This window comes from Acinonyx jubatus, chromosome B1 (assembly GCF_027475565.1).
Source record: "Acinonyx jubatus isolate Ajub_Pintada_27869175 chromosome B1, VMU_Ajub_asm_v1.0, whole genome shotgun sequence".
Lineage (NCBI taxonomy): Eukaryota > Metazoa > Chordata > Mammalia > Carnivora > Felidae > Acinonyx > Acinonyx jubatus.
This window is the reverse complement of record NC_069382.1, coordinates 173,702,742-173,710,242: the sequence shown is the minus strand read 5'-3', so window position 1 is coordinate 173,710,242 and position 7,501 is coordinate 173,702,742. Positions and strand designations below refer to the sequence as shown.

The 7,501-nt window shown below is 33.0% G+C and overlaps 1 pseudogene; it reads left to right on the top strand.

The window, feature by feature from the left end:
* Positions 1–4,268: 4,268 nt before the first annotated feature.
* LOC106985614 (ATP synthase subunit ATP5MJ, mitochondrial-like) lies at positions 4,269–4,443 on the top strand (annotated as a pseudogene).
* The last annotated feature ends 3,058 nt before the right edge of the window (positions 4,444–7,501 follow it).

Genomic DNA, 7,501 nt, shown 5'->3' with positions numbered 1-7,501 from the left:
TATTCAAGAGCTTTGTTTGGAAAACCTGTATTAACATTGCATTAATCAAAGCAAGTCAAATATTCAAGCCCCAAATCAACAGTACAGGGATGTACTCTGTACTCTGAGTGGGAGACGGAGACAAATGGATTATTTGCCAAGCAACAATCCCAACTGTTTTGGGACAATAATTGTCCTGCTCAGACTAGAGATTAAATTTCAAGGATTCTAAGACCATGACTTATTTATTTATTTATTTATTTATTTATTTATTTATTTATTTTAGATTGAATAAACTTTCTGATTAGAGGAACCCATCTCTCAGAAGACAGTCCATGGAGCTAGAATGAATCATACACTTGAAAAGAGTTGCAGACAGAAGCAATAGAAGACTCACTGATAATATTAACCAATGAATGTGTTCAAGACTAGTTAATTCTTGGATCTCTTAGTTCTAGTAAATCTCATATCCATGAACATCATACTTGATACATGATAATAGGCTAGTTCTGTGGACTTTAAAATTTCCTCATGTGCTTCAGTTAGCTTAACAGAACTTATCCTGCTGACAAAGAGGATATAGCTTGAGTGAAAGAGGGATACACAGGGAGTAATGAAAATATACAATTAAGAGAAAACAGTGTAGATGAGAAATGAGGCATCCTTGGGATGGCATGGACTAAGTTTCTGGGAACCTATACTTTTTAAAGATCTGAAGAAACTCAGTACAAACATACATCTACTTAATAGGAACTTATTTATATACTTGCTTATATTAAAAATAACTTTCACTCATTAAATACACATGTGAAGAGTGGAGAGAGAATCCAAAGAGAGGAATAAAATGATATTTGTAGCATATGTTATCAAAAAAAAAAAAAGAAACAAACAAAAGAAAGAAAGAAAGAAAATAAGCAAGAAAGAAAGAAAGAAAATAAGCAAGAAAGAAAATAAAGAAAAATAGAAGGAAAGAAAGAATTAATACCTAGAATATATTGGAATATCACCTTTATGGGAAAAAAAAAGAAACTAAACAACCAAAGAGAAAGATAAAAAAAGAAAAAAAAATACAACCTGTGTTTTATACACACACATGAGTATGCATACACTTAAGAAAGTAAATAACAATTGAAAACATATCAGTTCATTAGCAATTCTAAAAATGAAAACTAAATCTCAGTGAAATACCATGTTACACTGATCAGATTGAGAAAAATGTAAATGCCTGACAAAGCCAAATTCTGGCAAAATGTTAACTAATTGGAAATTTGCTACATTATTGTGAGAATTTTTGCAACCATTTTGGAAAATTATGTGGCATTATCTAGGCAATTTGAAAATGAACATAATACGTAGCCTGGAAATTCCATTCCTAGGTATATGCCATAGATCTGTACTGTCCCTACAACATCCAGTAGCCACATGTGGTGATTTAAATTTAAATTTAAATAAAATCAAGCTAAAAATTCAGTTATATTAACCACATTTCAAGTATTAGATGTTCCTATATGACATATGATGAATGGATACCATTTTGGACTGCACGGACAAGGACATTTTCATCATTCATATCACTAAGAGACATAAAAATAACCTTTACAATATTATTTGTGATATCCATAAACTGAAATGTCCAACAATTTTAGAATGGATAAGATAGTTGTGCTATATGCATGCAATTCTATACTGCAAGGAAAATGAAAAATTAGAGCTATTCCCAACAGACTGGTTAAATATTAAATGAATACACTTGATAATGATTCCATTTATGTAAAAGGCAACCAAAACCCAAAACTAAGAACCAAAATTGCATTATATCAATTGCAGTGGCACACATAGATAGAAAATGTTAATGAAAATCAAGGAAATCACACACCTAGGTATGTGGACACATACACACATATGCATACACAGAGGGTGGGGGGCAGAGAATGAATGAATATGAGAAGGGTCCATATTATCCTAAATTTTCCAGACTCAGAACTATTAGGCAACCGTCTGGGATAAGGATGGAGGGAAAAATGAGAAGTTTTCATCAGATGTATAATATTTAAGGAAAGAAAAGGATATTCAAATAAAAACATCCATCAGGAAGTTTTGAAATCACAAAGACTGGTCTGGGCTGAAATCGTAGATTTAAGAATCAGCCACATAGGGATAACAGTTGAAGCTGAGAGATTAGGTAAAAGTCTTAAGAACCAGGCTACATGGGGAACCAAATGGAAAAGAAGAGAAAAGGAGAAGAAAAGAAGGAAAGATAAATCTTCTTTAATGGACTTGTAGCAGTTTGCCCAAAGCAATTTACCCTGTGTGTATTCTGTGCACAAATGCTGTAGATTTCCCATATTGCAGCAGAATAAATTCATCTGAATTTCCCCTGATTCTGAAAAGAAATCCTGGCATTAAACCTCTGCATGTTCAACTTTTACCTATTTTAGAGACAAGAAAACAAAACAAAATAAAACTTCTTTGTTTCTGAAATGTCAGCTAAAACTTCATTTCTTGCAGTAAGACTTTGTTGCCCAGGCCCCCCTGACCTAAATCAGGTACATTGATAAACTCACTGTCTACTTTCTCTTTGTACCAATGAGCACAGACTGAAATCTTCAATCTATAGTTTGTATATGGCTGCTTTATTATAATTACCTTCTCCATTAAATTCTACCAAAGTGAGAAACATGTCATTTTAATTCACCATTTTATTTCTAGTTCATATGCATAAGAGTTGAGAACATGTATTTATGGAACACCTGACTGAATAAATGAATGAATGAATGAATCAATCAATCAATTAGAACCTTGTTCATTTGCACTAGCCTTGCATCTCTGTGCATCATGTGTATAAATTAAGGGCAGGGATGGGATGAAGTAGACATTTCCTTTATTCTGAGGTCTTTTAGACATTTTCCATAATCATATACATGAAACGTAAAACTCCCCCTTTTACAGGACAGATCACAGGATCGTAAATAAACAAATATCAAAAAGAAGAAAACTAAGTTTAGCTGAACTTGTAAGCTATCAACAAATTGAAGTCAACAACCCTGTCTCTTGTTTCTTTGCCCCCTTCTCCACATTTCAAGGGTGAAATATTCAGTCTCCAGGTTTCTTGAATACTTTTCCGCCCATTGGTTTTCGTAAAATATTGCATAGTGCTTTCAAGTAAATTTATTTCAAAGTGCTATCAGTCCTAAAGACATTTTATCTTGTATCTTTAATTGTGTAATGGATATGCTAAAACTATCAAGCATCCAAGATAGGCAGGCTTTAAGTTCACACAAAGGATTCTTTCTCTACAAAGTGGGAAAGGTGATATAGATACATTTGAATTCATTCATTATTTTGTCTAAATGGATTCTGAAAAGAATAGACACTCATCTTAGAATTTTGGAAATGTTCTTCATTTTTTTTCTTCCCTTTGTATTTTCAGGGTAACTGTTGTTAAATGGTTTGCTAAGCCCTAATCATTAAAGACTTTACACAGTTAAATTTGAGGATTAGGTATTTACCAGTTCCCAGATTTAGATATTAATCCAGGAGGTACATGAATTGAAATTGGCATATACGTGCTTTCTACTCTACCAGATGTTCTGAGAAATCTTTGGAAACTTAGGGATTACTACCAGCATATTGATTTGGTGGAACTCATTTGGCTAGATCTTTCAGAATGAATGGATTCACTCAGCAATACTTGACACAAAGAAATATAGAAACATTCATATAGATGTACCCTGCCTGTCTTTTAAGGCATTTTGACTTCAATTCTTCTAAGATGAGATGATTTTGAGTAGGACATTTCTGACTTTAATTTTGGGATAAAACAGTGTTCAGAATAAGCTTTTTTCTTTGAGATTATATAAATTCAACTTAAAAAGTTTCATAACTCTATCACCAATTTGATGGAAAAACATTTAAACTTTTGTAAAAGTCTGAGTAAGATTACATCTGGATGGGTAGGCTTTTTTTTTTTTTTTTTTTTTTTTTTTTGCAGGAACATTCCAGGTTTCTACAAATTCTAATAAGCCTTGAACTGTCAAATAAAGTTGACTAATAAAAGAGTCAATTAGGTTATGGAAATAAAAATAACATTTAAGACAGAATAATCAGTTGTATTTGTTGTGAGGATTCAGAAAGATTTGTGGACGTTTTCTTAGATACTGGCTAAGACAATGAAGCTAAATAAGACATTGCAATTTTACATCCTCAAGAGGAATCATATCACTCAATGATGTTTTCCTAGTTGTTGGCCGACTAGATGGGGCGTCCTGAGCCGGAGGTCCTGTGCTGAGATGCTTCAAAGCTTTGTTAAAAATGTTTGGGTCTTCATGAAGTCCTATTATACCCAAATTTACCAGGAGATTTGGATAGGAATGGGGTTGATGGGCTTCATCATTTATAAAATCAGGAGTGATGATAAAAGAAGTAAAAACTTCGAGTCCTGCACCTGTTCATGGTCATCATTAGCCAGTTTTACTTTGGAGTACACATCGGCTGGAACATCAGTCTGGCTGTAAACCTCAGCAAGCTCTGTTAGATAGGAACATGGAGCATCGCTGTGCCCTTGTAGTTGTATTGCTTTCATTTTGGCATGTATAAACGTACCCAGGAAGTGAAAAGAAGAAAGAAAGAAAGAAAGAAAGAAAGAAAGAAAGAAAGAAAGAGAGAGAGAGAGAGAGAGAGAGAGAGAGGAAGGAAGGAAGGAAGGAAGGAAGGAAGGAAGGAAGGAAGGAAGGAAGGAAGGAAGGAAGGGAGAAAAGGAATCATATCAAAATTGTGGGCAATAGTCTGGGCAGTTTGCTTCTAGAAGTCCTATTTAAACTATTGGATCCAGTTTTAGGTCATCTTAATACTGAAATCTCTCATTGCATGCTTTCCAGTGGCAACAGGAAATTTCAAGAGAACAGGAGACCTGTTTCTGTACTTATTTGGACATTTTCCTAAGCGCAGATAACTTTGTCCGACCTGAAGTGTTATGCCAGAACCAGAAGTGAGTGTAATACAGGGTTTATTTAGTAATCCTGCTGTTTGATAATTCTTTATGCATTTTGCTTGTATATTTATTTCTAACTTATCTATTTCTAAAAATTGCTTGAGCCAAGATAAACTTAAAAAACAACTTTATAAAAAAGAAGCCTGGAGGACAGCCTAAGAAACTGAGGTAAAAGGTTTATTCTGAGCTTGCTGGTATAAAAGTTAAGATGAAAAAAATATATACATATATAGGTTTATATAACAAAAGGAAGTCTATTAGCTACTCAGATGAGATCATTATTTTCCAGAGATGTCAAGGAAAAAGTCTCAAATAAATGTTTACATACAAATTTTATTAGTGTGTTTAATAATGTTGTTATGTAAGTTCATCAATATGTTAGGTTCAATGAAACTGATTTGCAATTTATTGTGGAGGTTTCTATGCTTTTTCATTATAAAGTTCATTGGATGAAAGGAAAACAGGCATTATACTCCTTTATTCTGTCTCCAGACCACAAAATATGTTGGAGAATGTTAAGTACATACCTAGAGCCTAAAATTATAGAGTGAAAGAGATGATTAAAGGCCATAAGTGTTCATTTCCTTGTTATACCAGGTGTTGAAAACACTTCACATAATACTTGGGATTATTCCTTATGGATATGTTAAATTATTGGCTATGTAGGAAATTTCCATTGGGTCTACTAGGAGATACCTATTAACAGAAAGTAAATCATGGTTGCAGCAATAGTAAGTTTTCTAAATTTTACTTATAAGAAGTAATAAAAAAAAAAAAGAAAGAAAGATCAGTTTGGAATTGTTAACAGAAAACCCCATAGTAGCCTTTTGAAAATTTCAAGGAATTTTCCTTTTAATGTTAGTAACTGAACTGGAACACTCATCAGTTTAGTTTCTTTAGGTACTTGTAATATACTTTTTAGTACTGTAGGATTTTCAGTGATACAGTTGTTTTTTTTTTTTATGAATAAAGTTTATTTTTTAGATAAGTTTTAGATTTACAGAAAAAACCGAGCAGATAGTGAAGGCTGTCCATAAACTTCCCCACCTCCCCGAATATAATTTCTACTATCATTCACATATTAGTGTGGCATATTTATGACAATTAATGAACTAATGTTGATATATTATTAACAAAAATACATAGTCTGTTCAGAATCCCTTAGGTTTTATCTAATGTCCTTTTTGTTCCAAGACCCCATCCATGCTACCATATTTTGATTCATAAACTGGTGCTCTTTGGGGAAAATAAACTGTTGCTCTTTCATTAGCTTTTCATTTAAGGGATTATCTGATATATTTATTCATTTTTGTATTACTCATTACTCTTCATTTCTGTTTGGGAAAAAAATATGTAATTCTTATTCAATTTACATGACTTTGTGGGAATGCCCTAAGTATGTTTCACTTACATACCTGTTATTTTTTCCTATCTTGTATCATTTTATTAAGTACCATTAAATGTGGTGAAGTGGTAGGTAATGGTTTTAATATGTTACGTGCATTTGTCTTTCTGATGTGCTTTCATTGTCTGTTGGGAAGCTCTTCTGTTCCTTTATTTCTGCAGTATTTTTATGTTACCTGACATCATGTGTGTGTGTGTGTGTGTGTGTGTGTGTGTGTGTGTGTGTATTTATTTATTTATTTATTTATCATGTGAAAGTAGTTTTCCCAAACTTATGAAGGTTGCACAAATTCAGAATAGCTAACTCCTTCCTCCTTCATTTCCTCCTCCGGCTTCTGTTCCTCCTCATTTGTCTTTTCAAAGCTTCCTCTTTTGTGGTTTTCATATATATGGCAATTTTCTTTTCTTTCTAAGGTTTCTTGGTTATGTATCCTTCTCCTACTTTTCTTATTTCCTTTTTTCCTCTTTTATTTGGACCTTAAAATTTCTCCATTCCTATCATCTTTATTCTGATTAGTATTTATTCCCTTACCAGAAATTTCTCTTCAGTGCAAGGCCTTGTTAGGAAAGAGAATATAGTTGGTTGATTTTAAGGATTCACAGCGGTTAGACTCAACATTTTGGGGAGGTTCTTATGAAGGCAAAATTATAATAATAATAATAATAATATTAATATTAATAGCAATAACAACAATGTATTTCAAGTCTGGAAGTGGATCCTAAATAGAAACTCATTCGACTGACTCTATGAATTAATAATAAGAGATTTTAGCAAGTTGTGTACTAGATAAGATTAAAAAGTAAGTAAGACTTGGAGCACCTGGGTGTCTCAGTGGGTTAAGCCTCCTACTTCAGCTCAAGTCATGTTCTCACAGTTTATGAGTTTGAGCTCCCCATCAGGCTCTGTGCTGACAGCTCAGAGCCTGAAGCCTACTTCGGATTCTCTCTCCCTCTCTCTCAAACAGGATAGTTACAGACATTTGTATATGTGATTCAGACATTTCCAGTGAAACAAAGTCTATCACATAAGAGAGATGCTCTCTCTCTAAAAAATAAATAAACATAAAAAAAAAAAACTTAAAAAAAAGAAGTAAGATTCACTTAAAATCCTCTACTCATGAAGATAGG